Raw genomic sequence first — 23,100 nt, forward strand, 5'->3', positions numbered from 1 at the left:
TCAACAGAAGCTGTGTGGAAAAACCCTGCAGCTACGAGCGCTTCAGATTCTGAGAGTGATTCTTCCGCCATTGGCTGGTTTAACCTGACGTCTGACCTTGGAGGTGGCCGAGAGGAGTGTGACATGGCTGCACAGGTAAATCAACTAAAGCAGTGTTAGTCTTTGGCAGCAGGCCAGGCCGACAAATGCTAATGTCTCTGACTGACTGACTGATGAAGTTGGACCATTGGTCAGCAACAATGATGCATGACCACAAATAGAGGCCTGGGTCTTGATGAAGCTCACATGACTGTTAGCATCATTTGGAGGATAGTAGCAACTCTCACCACATCACTGTAGCATCATTTCTTAGGTTCATAGCAACTCTCATTACATCACTGTCAGCATCATTTTCAGGTTTTTAGCAAGGATACTACATTACTGTCAGTATCCTTTTGAGGTTTTTAGCAACTCTCACTACATGACGGTCACCATCATTTTCAGGTTAGTAGCAACTCTCACGACATCACTGTAGCATCATTTCTTAGGTTAGTAGCAACTCTCATTACATCACTGTAGCATCATTTTTAGGTTCGTAGCAACTCTCACTATATTACTTTAGCATCATTTTGAGGATAGTAGCAACTCTCACGACATCACTGGAGCCTCATTTTTAGGTTACTAGCAACTCTCATTACATCACTGTAGCATCATTTTGAGGTTCGTAGAAACTCTCACGACATCACTGTCAGCATCATTTTAAGGTTAGGAGCAAGTCTCACTACATGACTGTCACCATTATTTTTAATTTAGTAGTAACTCTCACTACATTACTGTAGCATCATTTCTTAGGTTAGTAGCAACTCTCATTACATCAGTGGAGCCTCATTTTGAAATAAGTAGCAACTCTCATTACATTACTGTAGCATCATTTTGAGATTAGTAGCAACTTGCACCACATCACTGTAGCATCATTTTCAGGTTTTTAGCAACTCTCACTATATCACTGTCAGCATCCTTTTGAGGTTTGTAGCAACTCTCACTTCATCACTTTCAGCATCATTTTGAGGATAGTAGCAACTCTCACTACATTACTGAAGCATCATTTTGGAGGATAGTAGCAACTCTAACGACATCACTGTAAGCATCATTTTTAGGTTAGGAGCAACTCTCACGACATCACTGTAGCATCATTTTGAGGTTCGTAGAAACTCTCACGACATCACTTTCAGCATCATTTTGAGATTAGTAGCAACTCTCACCATATAACTTTAGCATCATTTTGAGGATAGTAGCAACTCTCACGACATTACTGGAGCCTCATTTTGAGGTTTTTAGCAACTATCACTACATCACTGTGGCATCATTTCTTAGGTTTGTCGCAACTCTCATTACATCACTGTAGCATCATTTTGAGGTTCAAAGAAACTCTCACGACATCACTGTCAGCATCATTTTAAGGTTAGCAGCAAGTCTCACTACATGACTGTCACCATCATTTTGAGGTTAGTAGCAACTCTCACCACATCACTGTAGAATCATTTCTTAGGTTAGTAGCAACTCTCATTACATCACTTTAGCATAATTTTGAGATTAGTAGCAACTCTCACCCCATCACTGTGGCATCATTTCTTAGGTTAGTAGCAACTCTCATTACATCACTGTCAGCATCATTTTGAGGTTTTTAGCAACTCTCACCACATCACTGTGGCATCATTTTAAGGTTTTAAGCAACTCTCACTGCATCACTGGAGCATCATTTTGAGATTTTTAGCAACTCTCACCACATCACTTCAGCATCATTTTGAGATTAGTAGCAACTGTCACTACATCACTGCAGCATCATTTTGAGGTTTTTAGCAACTCTTCCTACATCACTGTCACATCATTTTGAGATTTTTAGCAACTCTCACGACATCACTGTAGCATCATTTGGAGGATAGCAGCAACTCTCACGACATGACTGTCAGCATCATTTTTAAAGGTTTTAAGCAACTCTTACTGCATCACTGGAGCATCATTTTGAGGTTTTTAGCAACCTAATACATTACTGTAGCATCATTTTGAGGATCGTAGCAACTCTCACAACATCACTGTAGAATCATTTTGAGGTTCGTAGCAACTCTCACCACATTACTTTAGCATCATTTTGAGGTTCGTAGCAACTCTCACCACATCACTGTAGCATCATTTCTTAAGTAAGTAGCAACTCTCATTACATCACTTTGGCATGATTTTGAAATTACTATCAACTCTCACCACATCACTGTAGCATCATTTTGAGGTTCTTAACAACTCTCACTACATTACTGTCAGCATCATTTTGAGGTTTTAAGCAACTCTTACTGCATCACTGGAGCATCATTTTGAGGTCCGTAGCAACTCTCACTACATCACTGTAGCATCATTTGAGATTTTAAGCAACTCTCACTACATCACTGTAGCATCATTTTGAGATTTGAAGCAACTCTCACTACATCACTTTAGCATCATTTCTTAGATGAGTAGCAACTCTCACTGTATCACTGTAGCATCATTTTGAGGTTTTTAGCAACTCTCACTATATCACTGTAGCATCATTTTGAGGGTCGTAGCAACTCTCACTACATTACTGACAGCATCATTTTGATTTTTTTTTTCAACTCTCACCACATCACTTTAGCATCATTTTGAGTTTTTTAGCAACTCTTACCACATTACTGTCGCATCATTTGGAGGATAGTAGCAACTCTCACGACATCACTCTCGCATCATTTTGAGGTCGGTAACAACTCTCACCACATCACTGGAGCATCATTTCTTAGGTACATAGCGACTTTCACAACATCACTTTTGCATCATTTTGAGATTAGTAGCAACTCTCACCACATCACTGTAGCATCATTTCTTAGGTTTGTAGCAACTCTCATTACATCACTGTAGCATCATTTTGAGGTTCGTAGAAACTCTCACGACATCACTTTCAGCATCATTTTGAGATTAGTAGCAACTCTCACCATATAACTTTAGCATCATTTTGAGGATAGTAGCAACTCTCACGACATTACTGGAGCCTCATTTTGAGGATTTTAGCAACTATCACTACATCACTGTGGCATCATTTCTTAGGTTTGTCGCAACTCTCATTACATCACTGTAGCATCATTTTGAGGTTCAAAGAAACTCTCACGACATCACTGTCAGCATCATTTTAAGGTTAGCAGCAAGTCTCACTACATGACTGTCACCATCATTTTGAGGTTAGTAGCAACTCTCACCACATCACTGTAGCATCATTTCTTAGGTTAGTAGCAACTCTCATTACATCACTTTAGCATCATTTTGAGATTAGTAGCAACTCTCACCCCATCACTGTGGCATCATTTCTTAGGTTAGTAGCAACTCTCATTACATCACTGTAGCATCATTTTGAGGTTTTTAGCAACTCTCACTACATGACTGTAGCATCATTTTTTAGGTTAATAGCAACTCTCACCACATCACTGTGGCATCATATTAAGGTTTTAAGCAACTCTTACTGCATCACTGGAGCATCATTTTGAGATTTGAAGCAACTCTCACCACATCACTTTACCATCATTTCTTAGATTAGTAGCAACTCTCACTACATCACTGCAGCATCATTTTGAGGTTTTTAGCAACTCTTCCTACATCACTGTAGCATCATTTTGAGGATAGTAGCAAATCTCACTTCATGACTGTCAGCATCATTTTGAGGTTCGTAGCAACTCTTACTACATCACTGGAGCATCATTTTGAGGTTCGTAGCAACTCTCACCACATTACTGTAGCATCATTTTGAGGTTCGTAGCAACTCTCACCAAATCACTGTAGCATCATTTCTTAGGTTAGTAGCAACTCTCACTATATCACTTTAGCATCATTTTGAGATTTTTAGCAACTCTCACCACATCACTGTCGCATCATTTTGAGATTTTAAGAAACTCTCACCACATCACTGTAGCATCATTTTGAGGTTTTAAGCAACTCTTACTGCATCACTGGAGCATCATTTTGAGGTTTTAAGCAACTCTCACCACATTACTGTAGCATCATTTTGAGGTTCGTAGCAACTCTCACTACATGACTGTCACCATCATTTTGAGGTTTGTAGCAACTCTCACTTCATCACTTTCAGCATCATTTTGAGGATAGTAGCAACTCTCACGACATCACTGTAAGCATCATTTTTAGGTGAGTAGCAACTCTCACGACATCACTCTAGCATCATTTTGAGGTCGGTAACAACTCTCACCACATCACTGTAGCATCATTTCTTAGGTACATAGCAACTTTCACAACATCACTTTAGCATAATTTTGAGATTCGTAGCAACTCTCACCACATCACTCTAGCATCATTTTGAGGTCGGTAACAACTCTCACCACATCACTGTAGCATCATTTCTTAGGTACATAGCAACTGTCACAACATCACTTTAGCATCATTTTGAGATTAGTAGCAACTATCACTACATCACAGTGGCATCATTTCTTAGGTTTTTAGCAACTCTCATTACATCACTGTAGCATCATTTTGAGGTTCGAAGAAACTCTCACGACATCACTGTCAGCATCATTTTAAGGTTAGTAGCAACTCTCACGACATCACTGTAGCATCATTTCTTAGGTTAGTAGCAACTCTCATTACATCACTGTAGCATCATTTTTAGGTTTGTAGCAACTCTCACTATATTACTTTAGCATCATTTTGAGGATAGTAGCAACTCTCACGACATCACTGGAGCCTCATTTTTAGGTTAGTAGCAACTCTCATTACATCACTGTAGCATCATTTTGAGGTTCGTAGAAACTCTCACGACATCACTGTCAGCATCATTTTAAGGTTAGTAGCAAGTCTCACTACATGACTGTCACCATCATTTTTAATTTAGTAGTAACTCTCACTACATTACTGTAGCATCATTTCTTAGGTTAGTAGCAACTCTCATTACATCAGTGGAGCCTCATTTTGAAATAAGTAGCAACTCTCATTACATTACTTTCGCGTCATTTTGAGATTAGTAGCAACTTGCACCACATCACTGTAGCATCATTTTCAGGTTTTTAGCAACTCTCACTACATCACTGTCAGCATCCTTTTGAGGTTTGTAGCAACTCTCACTTCATCACTTTCAGCATCATTTTGAGGATAGTAGCAACTCTCACTACATTACTGAAGCATCATTTTGGAGGATAGTAGCAACTCTAACGACATCACTGTAAGCATCATTTTTAGGTTAGTAGCAACTCTCACGACATCACTCTAGCATCATTTTGAGGTCGGTAAAAACTCTCACCACATCACTGGAGCATCATTTCTTAGGTACATAGCGACTTTCACAACATCACTTTAGCATCATTTTGAGATTAGTAGCAACTCTCACCACATCACTGTATCATCATTTCTTAGGTTTGTAGCAACTCTCATTACATCACTGTAGCATCATTTTGAGGTTCGTAGAAACTCTCACGACATCACTTTCAGCATCATTTTGAGATTAGAAGCAACTCTCACCATATAACTTTAGCATCATTTTGAGGATAGTAGCAACTCTCACGACATTACTGGAGCCTCATTTTGAGGTTTTTAGCAACTATCACTACATCACTGTGGCATCATTTCTTAGGTTTGTCGCAACTCTCATTACATCACTGTAGCATCATTTTGAGGTTCAAAGAAACTCTCACGACATCACTGTCAGCATCATTTTAAGGTTAGCAGCAAGTCTCACTACATGACTGTCACCATCATTTTGAGGTTAGTAGCAACTCTCACCACATCACTGTAGAATCATTTCTTAGGTTAGTAGCAACTCTCATTACATCACTTTAGCATCATTTTGAGATTAGTAGCAACTCTCACCCCATCACTGTGGCATCATTTCTTAGGTTTTTAGCAACTCTCATTACATCACTGTAGCATCATTTTGAGGTTTTTAGCAACTCTCACGACATCACTGTCAGCATCATTTTAAGGTGAGTAGCAACTCTCACCACATCACTGTAGCATCATTTCTTAGATTAGTAGCAACTCTCACGACATCACTGCAGCATCATTTTGAGATTTTTAGCAACTCTCACGACATCACTGTAGCATCATTTGGAGGATAGTAGCAACTCTCACTACATGACTGTCAGCATCATTTTTAAAGGTTTTAAGCAACTCTTACTGCATCACTGGAGCATCATTTTGAGGTTTTTAGAAAACCGAATACATTACTGTAGCATCATTTTGAGGATCGTAGCAACTCTCACTACATCACTGTAGCATCATTTTGAGGTTTTTAGCAACCTAATACATTACTGTAGCATCATTTTGAGGATCGTAGCAACTCTCACTACATCACTGTAGAATCATTTTGAGGTTCGTAGCAACTCTCACCACATTACTTTAGCATCATTTTGAGGTTCGTAGCAACTCTCACCACATCACTGTAGCATCATTTCTTAAGTAAGTAGCAACTCTCATTACATCACTTTGGCATGATTTTGAAATTACTATCAACTCTCACCACATCACTGTAGCATCATTTTGAGGTTCTTAACAACTCTCACTACATGACTGTCAGCATCATTTTGAGGTTTTAAGCAACTCTTACTGCATCACTGGAGCATCATTTTGAGGTCCGTAGCAACTCTCACTACATCACTGTAGCATCATTTGAGATTTTAAGCAACTCTCACTACATCACTGTAGCATCATTTGGAGGATAGTAGAAACTCTCACCATATCAGTGTCGCATCATTTTAAGATTTTAAGAAACTCTCACCACATCACTGTAGCATCATTTTGAGATATGAAGCAACTCTCACGACATCACTTTAGCATCATTTCTTCGATGAGTAGCAACTCTCACTGTATCACTGTAGCATCATTTTGAGGTTTTTAGCAACTCTCACTACATCACTGTAGCATCATTTTGAGGGTCGTAGCAACTCTCACTACATTACTGACAGCATCATTTTGATTTTTTTTTTCAACTCTCACCACATCACTTTAGCTTCATTTTGAGATTTTTAGCAACTCTTACCACATCACTGTCGCATCATTTTTAGGTTCGGAGCAACTCTCACTACATTACTGGTGCATCATTTTGAGGTTCGTGGCAACTCTCACTACATCACTGTAGCATCATTTTGAGGATTTTAGCAACTCTCACCACATCACTTTAGCATCATTTTGAGATTTTTAGCAACACTTACAACATTACTGTAGCATTATTGAGGTTCGTAGCAAGTCTCACTTCATTACTTACAGCATCATTTTGAGATTTTTAGCAACTCTCATCACATCACTTTAGCATCATTTTGAGGATAGTAGCAACTCTCACTACATGACTGTCAGCATCATTTTAAGGTTTTAAGCAACTCTTACTACATCACTGGAGCATCATTTTGACGTTCGTAGCAACTCTCACTACATCACTGTAGCATCATTTTGAGGTTTTAGCAACCTAATACATTACTGTAGCATCATTTTGAGGATCGTAGCAACTCTCACTACATCACTGTTGCATCATTTGAGATTTTAAGCAACTCTCACTACATCACTGTAGCATCATTTGGAGGATAGTAGCAACTCTCACCACATCACTGGAGCATCATTTTGAGGTTCGTAGCAACTCTCACTATATCACTTTAGCATCATTTTGAGATTTTTAGCAACTCTCACCACATTACTGTCAGCATCATTTTGAGGTCTTTCGCAACTCTCACCACATCACTGGAGCATCATTTTGAGGTTCGTAGCAACTCTCACTATATCACTTTAGCATCATTTTGAGATTTTAAGAAACTCTCACCACATCACTGTAGCATCATTCTGAGGTTTTAAGCAACTCTTACTGCATCACTGGAGCATCATTTTCAGGTCCGTAGCAACTCTCACTACATCACTGTCGCATCATTTTGAGGTTTTAAGCAACTCTCACCACATTACTGTAGCATCATTTTGAGGTTCCTAGCAACTCTCACTACATGACTGTCACCATCATTTTGAGGTTTGTAGCAACTCTCACTTCATCACTTTCAGCATCATTTTGAGGATAGTAGCAACTCTCACGACATCACTGTAAGCATCATTTTTAGGTTAGGAGCAACTCTCACGACATCACTCTTGCATCATTTTGAGGTCGGTAACAACTCTCACCACATCACTGTAGCATCATTTCTTAGGTACATAGCAACTTTCACAACATCACTTTAGCATCATTTTGAGATTAGTAGCAACTCTCACTACATCACTCTAGCATCATTTTGAGGTCGGTAACAATTCTCACCACATCACAGTAGCATCATTTCTTAGGTACATAGCAACTCTCACAACATCACTTTAGCATCATTTTGAGATTAGTAGCAAGTATCACTACATCACAGTGGCATCATTTCTTAGGTGTGTAGCAACTCTCACCACATCACTGTAGCATCATTTTGAGGTTCGTAGAAACTCTCACGACATCACTTTCAGCATCATTTTGAGATTAGTAGCAACTCTCACCATATAACTTTAGCATCATTTTGAGGACAGGAGCAACTCTCACCACATTACTGGAGCCTCATTTTTAGGTTTTTAGCAACTATCACTACATCACTGTGGCATCAGTTCTTAGGTTTGTAGCAACTCTCACCACATCACTGTAGCATCATTTCTTAGGTTAGTAGCAACTCTCATTACATCACTTTAGCATCATTTTGAGATTAGTAGCAACTCTCACCCCATCACTGTGGCATCATTTCTTAGGTTAGTAGCAACTCTCATTACATCACTGTCAGCATCATTTTGAGGTTTTTAGCAACTCTCACTACATGACTGTAGCATCATTTTTTAGGTTAGTAGCAACTCTCACCACATCACTGTGGCATCATTTTAAGGTTTTAAGCAACTCTTACTGCATCACTGGAGGATCATTTTGAGATTTGAAGCAACTCTCAACACATCACTTTAGCATCATTTCTTAGATTAGTAGCAACTCTCACTACATCACTGCAGCATCATTTTGAGGTTTTTAGCAACTCTTCCTACATCACTGTAGCATCATTTTGAGGATAGTAGCAAATCTCACTTCATGACTTTCAGCATCATTTTGAGGTTCGTAGCAACTCTTACTACATCACTGGAGCATCATTTTGAGTTTTTTGAAACTATTACCACATCACTGTCACATCATTTTGAGATTTTTAGCAACTGTCACGACATCACTGTAGCATCATTTGAAGGATAGTAGCAACTCTCACCACATCACTGTCGCATCATTTGGAGGATAGTAGCAACTGTCACTACATGACTGTCAGCATCATTTTTAAAGGTTTTAAGCAACTCTTACTGCATCACTGGAGCATCATTTTGAGGTTTTTAGTCAACCGAATACATTACTGTAGCATCATTTTGAGGATCGTAGCAACTCTCACTACATCACTGTAGCATCATTTTGAGGTTTTTAGCAACCTAATACATTACTGTAGCATCATTTTGAGGATCATAGCAACTCTCTCTACATCACTGTAGAATCATTTTGAGGTTCGTAGCAACTCTCACCACATCACTGTAGCATCATTTTGAGGTTCTTAACAACTCTCACTACATTACTATCAGCATCATTTTGAGGTTTTAAGCAACTCTTACTGCATCACTGGAGCATCATTTTGAGGTCCGTAGCAACTCTCACTACATCACTGTAGCATCATTTGAGATTTTAAGCAACTCTCACTACATCACTGTAGCATCATTTGGAGGATAGAAGCAACTCTCACCACATCACTGGAGCATCATTTTGAGGTTCGTAGCAACTCTCACAACATCACTGTAGCATCATTTGGAGGATAGTAGCAACTCTCACCATATCACTGTCGCATCATTTTGAGATTTGAAGCAACTCTCACTACATCACTTTAGCATCATTTCTTCGATGAGTAGCAACTCTCACTGTATCACTGTAGCATCATTTTGAGGTTTTTAGCAACTCTCACTACATCACTGTAGCATCATTTTGAGGGTCGTAGCAACTCTCACTACATTACTGACAGCATCATTTTGATTTTTTTTTTCAACTCTCACCACATCACTTTAGCTTCATTTTGAGATTTTTAGCAACTCTTACCACATCACTGTCGCATCATTTTTAGGTTCGGAGCAACTCTCACTACATTACTGGTGCATCATTTTGAGGTTCGTGGCAACTCTCACTACATCACTGTAGCATCATTTTGAGGATTTTAGCAACTCTCACCACATCACTTTAGCATCATTTTGAGATTTTTAGCAACACTTACAACATTACTGTAGCATTATTGAGGTTCGTAGCAAGTCTCACTTCATTACTTACAGCATCATTTTGAGATTTTTAGCAACTCTCATCACATCACTTTAGCATCATTTTGAGGATAGTAGCAACTCTCACTACATGACTGTCAGCATCATTTTAAGGTTTTAAGCAACTCTTACTACATCACTGGAGCATCATTTTGACGTTCGTAGCAACTCTCACTACATCACTGTAGCATCATTTTGAGGTTTTAGCAACCTAATACATTACTGTAGCATCATTTTGAGGATCGTAGCAACTCTCACTACATCACTGTTGCATCATTTGAGATTTTAAGCAACTCTCACTACATCACTGTAGCATCATTTGGAGGATAGTAGCAACTCTCACCACATCACTGGAGCATCATTTTGAGGTTCGTAGCAACTCTCACTATATCACTTTAGCATCATTTTGAGATTTTTAGCAACTCTCACCACATTACTGTCAGCATCATTTTGAGGTCTTTCGCAACTCTCACCACATCACTGGAGCATCATTTTGAGGTTCGTAGCAACTCTCACTATATCACTTTAGCATCATTTTGAGATTTTAAGAAACTCTCACCACATCACTGTAGCATCATTCTGAGGTTTTAAGCAACTCTTACTGCATCACTGGAGCATCATTTTCAGGTCCGTAGCAACTCTCACTACATCACTGTCGCATCATTTTGAGGTTTTAAGCAACTCTCACCACATTACTGTAGCATCATTTTGAGGTTCCTAGCAACTCTCACTACATGACTGTCACCATCATTTTGAGGTTTGTAGCAACTCTCACTTCATCACTTTCAGCATCATTTTGAGGATAGTAGCAACTCTCACGACATCACTGTAAGCATCATTTTTAGGTTAGGAGCAACTCTCACGACATCACTCTTGCATCATTTTGAGGTCGGTAACAACTCTCACCACATCACTGTAGCATCATTTCTTAGGTACATAGCAACTTTCACAACATCACTTTAGCATCATTTTGAGATTAGTAGCAACTCTCACTACATCACTCTAGCATCATTTTGAGGTCGGTAACAATTCTCACCACATCACAGTAGCATCATTTCTTAGGTACATAGCAACTCTCACAACATCACTTTAGCATCATTTTGAGATTAGTAGCAAGTATCACTACATCACAGTGGCATCATTTCTTAGGTTTGTAGCAACTCTCACCACATCACTGTAGCATCATTTTGAGGTTCGTAGAAACTCTCACGACATCACTTTCAGCATCATTTTGAGATTAGTAGCAACTCTCACCCCATCACTGTGGCATCATTTCTTAGGTTAGTAGCAACTCTCATTACATCACTGTCAGCATCATTTTGAGGTTTTTAGCAACTCTCACTACATGACTGTAGCATCATTTTTTAGGTTAGTAGCAACTCTCACCACATCACTGTGGCATCATTTTAAGGTTTTAAGCAACTCTTACTGCATCACTGGAGGATCATTTTGAGATTTGAAGCAACTCTCAACACATCACTTTAGCATCATTTCTTAGATTAGTAGCAACTCTCACTACATCACTGCAGCATCATTTTGAGGTTTTTAGCAACTCTTCCTACATCACTGTAGCATCATTTTGAGGATAGTAGCAAATCTCACTTCATGACTTTCAGCATCATTTTGAGGTTCGTAGCAACTCTTACTACATCACTGGAGCATCATTTTGAGTTTTTTGAAACTATTACCACATCACTGTCACATCATTTTGAGATTTTTAGCAACTGTCACGACATCACTGTAGCATCATTTGAAGGATAGTAGCAACTCTCACCACATCACTGTCGCATCATTTGGAGGATAGTAGCAACTGTCACTACATGACTGTCAGCATCATTTTTAAAGGTTTTAAGCAACTCTTACTGCATCACTGGAGCATCATTTTGAGGTTTTTAGTCAACCGAATACATTACTGTAGCATCATTTTGAGGATCGTAGCAACTCTCACTACATCACTGTAGCATCATTTTGAGGTTTTTAGCAACCTAATACATTACTGTAGCATCATTTTGAGGATCATAGCAACTCTCTCTACATCACTGTAGAATCATTTTGAGGTTCGTAGCAACTCTCACCACATCACTGTAGCATCATTTTGAGGTTCTTAACAACTCTCACTACATTACTATCAGCATCATTTTGAGGTTTTAAGCAACTCTTACTGCATCACTGGAGCATCATTTTGAGGTCCGTAGCAACTCTCACTACATCACTGTAGCATCATTTGAGATTTTAAGCAACTCTCACTACATCACTGTAGCATCATTTGGAGGATAGAAGCAACTCTCACCACATCACTGGAGCATCATTTTGAGGTTCGTAGCAACTCTCACAACATCACTGTAGCATCATTTGGAGGATAGTAGCAACTCTCACCATATCACTGTCGCATCATTTTGAGATTTGAAGCAACTCTCACTACATCACTTTAGCATCATTTCTTCGATGAGTAGCAACTCTCACTGTATCACTGTAGCATCATTTTGAGGTTTTTAGCAACTCTCACTACATCACTGTAGCATCATTTTGAGGGTCGTAGCAACTCTCACTACATTACTGACAGCATCATTTTGATTTTTTTTTTCAACTCTCACCACATCACTTTAGCATCATTTTGAGATTTTTAGCAACTCTTACCACATTACTGTCGCATCATTTTTAGGTTCGGAGCAACTCTCACTACATTACTGGTGCATCATTTTGAGGTTCGTGGCAACTCTCACCACATCACTTTAGCATCATTTTGAGATTTTTAGCAACTCTTACCACATCACTAGAGCATCATTTTGACGTTCGTAGCAACTCTCACTACATCACTGTAGCATCATTTTGAGGTTTTAGCAACCTAATACATTACTGTAGCATCATTTTGAGGATCGTAGCAACTCTCTCTACATCACTGTTGCATCATTTGAGATTTTAAGCAACTCTCACTACATCACTGTCGCATCATTTGGAGGATAGTAGCAACTCTCACCACATCACTGGAGCATCATTTTGAGGTTCGTAGCAACTCTCACTATATCACTTTAGCATCATTTTGAGATTTTTAGCAACTCTCACCACATTACTGTCAGCATCATTTTGAGGTCTTTCGCAACTCTTACCACATCACTGTCGCATCATTTTGAGATTTTAAGAAACTCTCACCACATCACTGTAGAATCATTTTGAGGTTTTAAGCAACTCTTACTGCATCACTGGAGCATCATTTTCAGGTCCGTAGCAACTCTCACTACATCACTGTAGCATCATTTTGAGGTTTTAAGCAACTCTCACCACATTACTGTAGCATCATTTTGAGGTTTTAAGCAACTCTCACCACATTACTGTTGCATCATTTTGAGCTTCGTAGCAACTCTCACTACATTACTGTAGCATCATTTTGAGGTTCGTGGCAACTCTCACTACATCCTGTAGCATCATTTTGAGGATTTTAGCAACTCTCCCCCCATCACTTCAGCATCATTTTTAGATTTTTAGTAACTCCTACTACATTACTGTAGCATCATTTTGAGGTTCGTAGCAACTCTCACTACATCACTGGAGCATCATTTTGAGGTTCGTAGCAACTCTCACTACATTACTGACAGCATCATTTGAGGTTTTGAGCAACTCTCATCACATCACTTTCGCATCATTATGAGATTTTTAGCAATTCTCACCACATCACTGTAGCATCATTTTGAGGATAGTAGCAAATCTCACTTCATGACTGTCAGCATCATTTTGAGGTTCGTAGCAACTCTGACTACATCACTGGAGCATCATTTTGAGTTTTTTGAAACTATTACCACATCACTGTCACATCATTTTGAGATTTTAAGCAACTCTCACTACATCATTGTAGCATCATTTGAAGGATAGTAGCAACTCTCACCACATCACTGTCGCATCATTTTGAGATTTTAAGCAACTCTCACAACATCACTGTAGCATCATTTGGAGGATAGTAGCAACTCTCACCATATCACTGTCGCATCATTTTAAGATTTTAAGAAACTCTCACCACATCACTGTAGCATCATTTTGAGATTTGAAGCAACTCTCACTACATCACTTTAGCATCATTTCTTCGATGAGTAGCAACTCTCACTGTATCACTGTAGCATCATTTTGAGGTTTTTAGCAACTCTCACTACATCACTGTAGCATCATTTTGAGGGTCGTAGCAACTCTCACTACATTACTGACAGCATCATTTTGATTTTTTTTTTCAACTCTCACCACATCACTTTAGCTTCATTTTGAGATTTTTTGCAACTCTTACCACATTACTGTCGCATCATTTTTAGGTTCGGAGCAACTCTCACTACATTACTGGTGCATCATTTTGAGGTTCGTGGCAACTCTCACTACATCACTGTAGCATCATTTTGAGGATTTTAGCAACTCTCACCACATCACTTTAGCATCATTTTGAGATTTTTAGCAACTCTTACCACATCACTAGAGCATTATTTTGACGTTCGTAGCAACTCTCACTACATCACTGTAGCATCATTTTGAGGTTTTAGCAACCTAATACATTACTGTAGCATCATTTTGAGGATCGTAGCAACTCTCTCTACATCACTGTTGCATCATTTGAGATTTTAAGCAACTCTCACTACATCACTGTCGCATCATTTGGAGGATAGTAGCAACTCTCACCACATCACTGGAGCATCATTTTGAGGTTCGTAGCAACTCTCACTATATCACTTTAGCATCATTTTGAGATTTTTAGCAACTCTCACCACATTACTGTCAGCATCATTTTGAGGTCTTTCGCAACTCTTACCACATCACTGTCGCATCATTTTGAGATTTTAAGAAACTCTCACCACATCACTGTAGAATCATTTTGAGGTTTTAAGCAACTCTTACTGCATCACTGGAGCATCATTTTCAGGTCCGTAGCAACTCTCACTACATCACTGTAGCATCATTTTGAGGTTTTAAGCAACTCTCACCACATTACTGTAGCATCATTTTGAGGTTTTAAGCAACTCTCACCACATTACTGTTGCATCATTTTGAGCTTCGTAGCAACTCTCACTACATTACTGTAGCATCATTTTGAGGTTCGTGGCAACTCTCACTACATCCTGTAGCATCATTTTGAGGATTTTAGCAACTCTCCCCCCATCACTTCAGCATCATTTTTAGATTTTTAGTAACTCCTACTACATTACTGTAGCATCATTTTGAGGTTCGTAGCAACTCTCACTACATCACTGGAGCATCATTTTGAGGTTCGTAGCAACTCTCACTACATTACTGACAGCATCATTTGAGGTTTTGAGCAACTCTCATCACATCACTTTCGCATCATTATGAGATTTTTAGCAATTCTCACCACATCACTGTAGCATCATTTTGAGGATAGTAGCAAATCTCACTTCATGACTGTCAGCATCATTTTGAGGTTCGTAGCAACTCTGACTACATCACTGGAGCATCATTTTGAGTTTTTTGAAACTATTACCACATCACTGTCACATCATTTTGAGATTTTAAGCAACTCTCACTACATCATTGTAGCATCATTTGAAGGATAGTAGCAACTCTCACCACATCACTGTCGCATCATTTTGAGATTTTAAGCAACTCTCACTACATGACTGTCAGCATCATTTTAAGGTTTTAAGCAACTCTTACTGCATCACTTTAGCATCATTTTGAGATTAGTCGCAACTCTCACCCCATCACTGTGGCATCATTTCTTAGGTTAGTAGCAACTCTCATTACATCACTGTCAGCATCATTTTGAGGTTTTTAGCAACTCTCACTACATGACTGTAGCATCATTTTTTAGGTTCGTAGCAACTCTCACCACATCACTGTAGCATCATTTCTTAAGTAAGTAGCCACTCTCATTACATCACTTTGGCATGATTTTGAAATTACTATCAACTCTCACCACATCACTGTAGCATCATTTTGATGTCATGAGCAACTCTTACTACATCACTGTAGCATCATTTTGAGGTTATTAGCAACTCTCATTACATCACTTTCGCATCATTTTGACATTAGTTGCAAGTCTCACTACAACACTGTAGCATCATTTCTTAGGTTCGTAGCATCTCTCATTACATCACTTGGTTATCATTTCTTATGTGAGAAGAAACTCTCACTACATCACTGTAGCTTTATTTTCAGTTAAGAAGAAACTCTCACTACATCACTGTAGCTTTATTTTCAGTTAAGAAGAAACTCTCACTACATTACTGTAGCTTTATTTTCAGTTAAGAAGAAACTCTCACTACATTACTGTAAGCATCAATTTGAGGATAGTGTCAACTCTTACTTCATCACTGCATCATTTTGAGGTTCGTAGCAACTCTCACTCCATGACTTTAGCATCAATTTTTAGGTTTTAATCAACTCTCACTACATTACTGTCAGCATCAATTTGAGCTTCCTAGTGACTCTCACTACATCACTGTCGCATCATTTCTTAGGTTCGGAGCAACTCTCATTACATCACTTTAGCATCATTTTTAAATTAGTAGCAACTGTCATGACATCACTTGAGCATCATTTTGAGGTTCGTAGAACTCTCACCACATCAGTGTAACATCATTTTGAGGTTAGTAGCAACTCTCACTACATCACTGAAGAATCATTTTGAGAATAGTTGAAACTCTCACTACATCACTGTAGCCTTATTTTGAGTTTAGCAGAAACTCTCACTACATTACTGTCAGCATCATTTTGAGGTTTTTAGCAACTCTCACCACATCACTGGAGCATCATTTCTTAGGGTAGTAGCAACTCTTACTACATCACTGAAGCATCATTTTGAGGATAGTAGTAACTCTTACTACACCACTGTCGAATCATTTAAAGGTTCGTAGCAATTCTCACTACATTACTGTCAGCATCATTTTGAGGTTCGTAGAACTCTCACCACATCACTGTAGCATCCTTTCTTAGGTTAGTAGCAAGTCTCATTACATCACTTCAGCATCATTTTGAGGTTCGTAGCAACTCTCATGACATCACTTTAGCATCATTTTTAAATTAGTAGCAACTGTCATTACATCACTTGAGCATCATTTTGAGGTTCGTAGAACTCTCACCACATCAGTGTAACATCATTTTGAGGTTAGTAGCAACTCTCACTACATCACTGAAGAATCATTTTGAGAATAGTTGAAACTCTCACTACATCACTGTAGCCTTATTTTGAGTTTAGCAGAAACTCTCACTACATTACTGTCAGCATCATTTTGAGGTTTTTAGCAACTCTCACCACATCACTGGAGCATCATTTCTTAGGGTAGTAGCAACTCTTACTACATCACTGAAGCATCATTTTGAGGATAGTAGTAACTCTTACTACACCACTGTCGAATCATTTAAAGGTTCGTAGCAATTCTCACTACATTACTGTCAGCATCATTTTGAGGTTCGTAGAACTCTCACCACATCACTGTAGCATCCTTTCTTAGGTTAGTAGCAAGTCTCATTACATCACTTCAGCATCATTTTGAGGTTCGTAGCAACTCTCATGACATCACTATCAGCATCATTTTGAGGTTAGTCGCAACTCTCACTACATTATTGTGGCATCATTTTGAGGTTTTTCGCAACTCTCACTACATCACTGTAGCATCATTTGTTTGGTTAGTGGCAATTCTTATTACATCACTGTAGCATCATTTGAGCATCGTAGCAACTCTCACTACATCACTGTAGCATCATTTTGAGGATTTTTGAAACTCCCACTTCATGAGTGTCAGCATCATTTTGAGATTAGTAGCAACTCTCACTACATCACTGTAGCATCAGTTTGAGGTTTTTAGCAACTGTCACAACATTACTGATAGCATCATTTTGAGATTTTTAGCAACTCTCACTACATCACTATCAGCATCATTTTGAGGTTGGTAGCAACTCTCACTACATCACTGTAGCATTATTTTGAGTTAACAGAAACTCACACTACATTACTGTCAGTATCATTTTTAGGTTTTTAGCAACTCTCACTAAATGACTTTAGCATCATTTTGAGGTTCGTAGCAGCTCTCATGACATCACTTTGGCATCATTTTGAGGTTTGTAGCAACTCTCACTACATTACTGTAGCTTTATTTTGAGTTAAGCAGAAACTGTCACTACACTACTGTCAGTATCATTTTTAGGGTTTTAGCAACTCTCACTACATCACTGTAGCATTATTTTGAGATAAGTAGCAACTCTCACTACATCACTGAAGCATCATTTTGAGATTTTTAGCAACTCTCACTACATAACTGTAGCATCATTTTGAGGATAGTAGCAACTCTCACTACATCACTGTAGCATCATTTGGAGGATAGTAGCAACTCTCACTAAATGACTGTCAGCATCATTTTAAGGTTTCAAGCAACTCTCACCACATCACTGTAGCATCATTCATAGATTTTAAGCAACTCTCACTACATAACTGTAGCATCATTTTGAGGTTAGTAGCAACTCTCACTACATCACTGTAGCATCATTTTGAGGTTTTTAGCAACTCTCACTTCATTACTGTAGCATCATTTTGAGGTTTTTCGCAACTCTCACCACATCACTGTAGCATCATTTTGAGGTTCGTAGCAACTCTCACTACATTACTGTTAGCATCATTTTGAGGTTCGTAGCAACTCTCACTACATTACTGTAGCATCATTTTGAGGTTTTTCGCAACTCTCACCACATCACTGTAGCATCATTTTGAGGTTCGTAGCAACTCTCACTACATTACTGACAGCATCATTTTGAGGTTTTAAGCAACTCTCACTACATTACTGTAGCATCATTTTGAGGTTTTTAGCAACTCTCACAACATCACTGAAGCATCATTTTGAGATTTTTAGCAACTCTTACGACATCACTGTAGCATCATTTTGAGCTTCGTAGCAACTCTCACTACATCACTGTAGCATCATTTTGAGGTTTTAAGCAACTCTCACTAAATCACTGTTGCATCATTTCTTAGGTTTGTAGCAATTCTTTTTACATCACTGGAGCATCATTTCTTAGATTAGTAGCAACTCTCACTACATTACTGGAGCATCATATTGAGGTTCGTAGTGTCACGTCCCCACGGTCACGGGCATGGGGGCGTTGCATTATTTTTGACTTCCTTCCCTTCTCAGGTTCGAGCTTCATGGGGCGGAGCTGCTGACTAATTGGGAGCACCTGGGCCCGGCGTCTCCCAGCTATAAAGCAGGCGATCAACCTGGCCGGTTGTCTCTCGCTCACTCCTCCTGGCCCACGTCGGAGCGATGGTTGTGTTTCTTGAGTTATGTCTTGTTTAGTTCTCTGCATCCATCACACCGCACACATACACCCCCTGTACACTCATGCACACACTCGCACTCACCACTGACACTACTGATAACCACACTCCACTGTACGTTATGGTTTGCCTTGTGTTGATTTTGCGTTACTAATAATAAATTATTAGTTGTGTTTCACGTTTAGTCTGCGTCTCCCTCCTTCGATGTCACGATTTCTGAGCCGGGTCGTGACAGAAGCAACTCTCACCACATCACTGTCGCATTATTTTGAGATTTTAAGCAACTCTCAGTACATCACTGGAGCATCATTTTGAGGTTCATCGAAACTCTCACTACATCACTGTAGCATCATTTGGAGGATAGTAGCAACTCTCACTACATGACTGTCAGCATCATTTTAAGGTTTTCAGCAACTCTCAGTACATCACTGGAGCATCATTTTGAGGTTCATCGAAACTCTCACTACATCACTGTAGCATCATTTTGAGGATAGTAGCAACTCTCACCACATCACTTTCGCATCATTTATTAGGTTAGAAGCAACTCTCATGACATCACTTTCGCATCTTTTTGAAATTAGTAGATACCCTCATTACATCACTGTCAGCATCATTTTGAGTTCATTATTATCATTGAGGTTATTCGAATCTTTCACTGCATTACTGTTAGCATTATTTTGATTTCATTAGCAATTCTTACGACATCTCTGTCGCATTATTTTGAGGTTATTAGCAACTCTTCCTACATCCCTGTAGCATTGTTTTTGAGGTCGTTAGCAACTCTTCCTACATCACTGTAGCATTTTTTGAGGTTATTCGCAAATCTTACGACATCACTCTCAGCATCATTTTGAGATCATTAGTAACTTTAATTACATCACTGTAGCATCGTTTTGAGGTTCGTAGCAAATATTACTACAAGACTGTCAGCATCACTTTGAGGTTATTCGAAACTTTCACTACATTACTGTCAGCATCACTTTGAGTTTGTTAGCAATCCTTAGAACATCACGGTAGCATCATTTTGAGGTTCGTAGCAACTATTACTACAATAATGTCAGTATTATTTTGAGTTTATTAGCAATTCTTACGACATCACTTTCGCATTATTTTGAGTTTTTTAGCAACTCTTATTAGATTACCGTCAGCATCATTTTGAGTTCATTAGCAATTCTTACAACATCACTGTCGCATCATTTTGAGTTCATTAGCAATTCTTACGACATCACTGTCGCATCATTTTGAGGTTATTAGCAACTATTACTACATTACTGTCAGCATCACTGAGTTTATTAGCATCCATCACCACGTGACTGTTAGCATCGTTTTGAGTTCAATAGCAATTCTTACGACATCACTGTCATCATCATTTTTAGGTTACTCGCAGCTCTAACCACATGACTGTCAGCATCACTTTGAGGTTATTCGAAACTTTCACTACATTACTGTTAGTATCATTTTGAGTTTATTAGCAATTCTTACGACATCACAGTAGCATTATTTTGAGTTTCGTAGCAACTCTTACTACATGACTGTCAGCATCACTTTGAGGTTATTCGAAACACTTACTACATTGCTGTAAGCATCACTGAGTTGATTAGCAACTATCACTACATTACAGTTAGCATCATTTTAAGTTCATTAGCAATTCTTCCGACATCACTTTCAGCATCATTTTGAGGTTATTACCAATTCTTCTGACATCACTGTCGCATTATTTTGAGGTTGTTAGCAACTCTTACTACATTACTGTTGCATTATTTTAAGCAACTCTTTCTAACTGACTGTCAGCATCACTTTGAGGTTGTTCAAAACACTGACTAATTACTTTAAGCATCACTGAGTTAATTAGCAACTATCACTACATTACTGTTAACATCATTTTGAGTTCATTAGCAATTCTTCCGACATCACTGTCGCAATATTTTGAGGTTCGTAGCAACTTTTACTACATTACTGTCAGCATCACTTTTAGGTTATTCAAAACTTTCACTCCATTACTGTTAGCATCATTTTGAGTTCATTAGCAATTCTTACTACATCACTGTCGCATCATTTTGAGATCATTAGCAATTCTTCCGACATCACTATCGCATTATTTTGAGGTTCGTAGCAACTCTTTCTACTTTACTGTTGCATTATTTTGACGTTATTAGCAGCTCTCACTACATTACTGTCAGAATCATTTTGAGGTTAATAGCAGCTCTCACTAGATTACTGTCAGCATCATTTTGAGTTCATTAGCAATTCTTACTACATTACTGTTGCATTATTTTGAGGTTAGTAGCAACTCTTACTACATGACTGTCAGCATCACTTTGAGGTTGTTTGAAACACTTACTACATTACTGTAAGCATCACTGAGTTTATTAGCAACGATCACTACATTACTGTTAGCATCATTTTGAGTTTATTAGCAATTCTTACGACATCACTGTCGCATTATTTTGAGATTATTAGCAATTCTTCCGACATCATTGTCGCATTATTTTGAAGTTCATAGAAACTCTTACTACATGACTGTCAGCATTACTTTGAGGTTATTCGAAACTTTCACAACATTACTTTTAGCATCATTTTGAGTTCATTGGCAATTCTAATGCGGCTCGAGGCCACGCTGGTTCACCGAGCGACAAGGTGAGCCTTGAAAACGGCATCGGTCGAGCTTCCCGGGCTTGGGATATCCGACATCCGGCATCATTGTGAGAAACAAAGGGGGCTGCGCACGCGGCAGATTGGCACAAGGTAGGAAAGATCAGGCGCTGTGTCGGCCTCCCTGCCTGTCAGTCAGAAGGCTGTGTCCCTGGAGCTCATGTCTGTTCCTAAGCTCAGCGAGTCATACTTACCTGGCAGGGGAGATACCATGATCAGCAAGGTGGTTCTCCCCGGGTGAGGCTCAGCCATTACACTGGGGCTGTGCTGACCCTGGTGAATTCCCCAAATGTGGGAATCTCAACTGCATAATTTCTGACAGTGGGGGACTGCGTCCGCGCTCTCCCCTGTGATCGTGTGAAAAAAGGAAAGAAAGAAAGAAAGGCCGACCACGGCGGCAACAACAACAACGGTGACCGCCTGTCCCGGCCAGTTGGCGGTCTCCTCTTGTGCTGGCCAGCCTGAGGAGACCGCGGAGGACGTAGCCTCGATGAGCTCCCAGTATCTCTCACACCTTCCAGCCCTAAATGAAGAGGGCAGGGTTTCTGCCACATTTAGTTGAGGGTCATGGTATCTGACAAGCCCTGGGCTCAGGACAATACATCCACGGCTCGTCTTCGCAGTAAGTGGAATGATACCAGAGAATTCATGCGTGGGAGGAGATCAACTTGGAAAACCCCGACTCCAGGATGAGTCGCTGGCTTGTGGCTTTGAACACCGCTTTGTTTTACTTTGAGTCGCCCCACTAGCATAGCAGGGTGAAGGCACCGATTGCCTTTGCTTTGGATAGCAGTGGGGACAACCAGTGCGCCAGATGTAGTGTTTATGGCACTGCATTTTGTGTCGCCACCCAAAATGTTGCAGTTCCTGCCCACAGCCGCGGCCGGGATTGGCTGTAC

The 23,100-nt window shown here is 39.3% G+C and overlaps 1 non-coding gene across 1 annotated transcript; it reads left to right on the top strand.

Annotated features, from left to right (window-relative positions):
- The first annotated feature begins 22,387 nt into the window (after nucleotides 1-22,387).
- On the top strand, nucleotides 22,388-22,551 carry LOC147271115 (U1 spliceosomal RNA). Its single transcript, XR_015116895.1, has one exon. It is a non-coding gene; the product is annotated as a U1 spliceosomal RNA (small nuclear RNA).
- Nucleotides 22,552-23,100: the final 549 nt, after the last annotated feature.

The sequence above is a fragment of the Aulostomus chinensis genome, chromosome 1 (genome assembly GCF_037954235.1).
Source record: "Aulostomus chinensis isolate RoL2024-O1b breed Wild chromosome 1, RoL_Achi_v1.0, whole genome shotgun sequence".
NCBI lineage: Eukaryota > Metazoa > Chordata > Actinopteri > Syngnathiformes > Aulostomidae > Aulostomus > Aulostomus chinensis.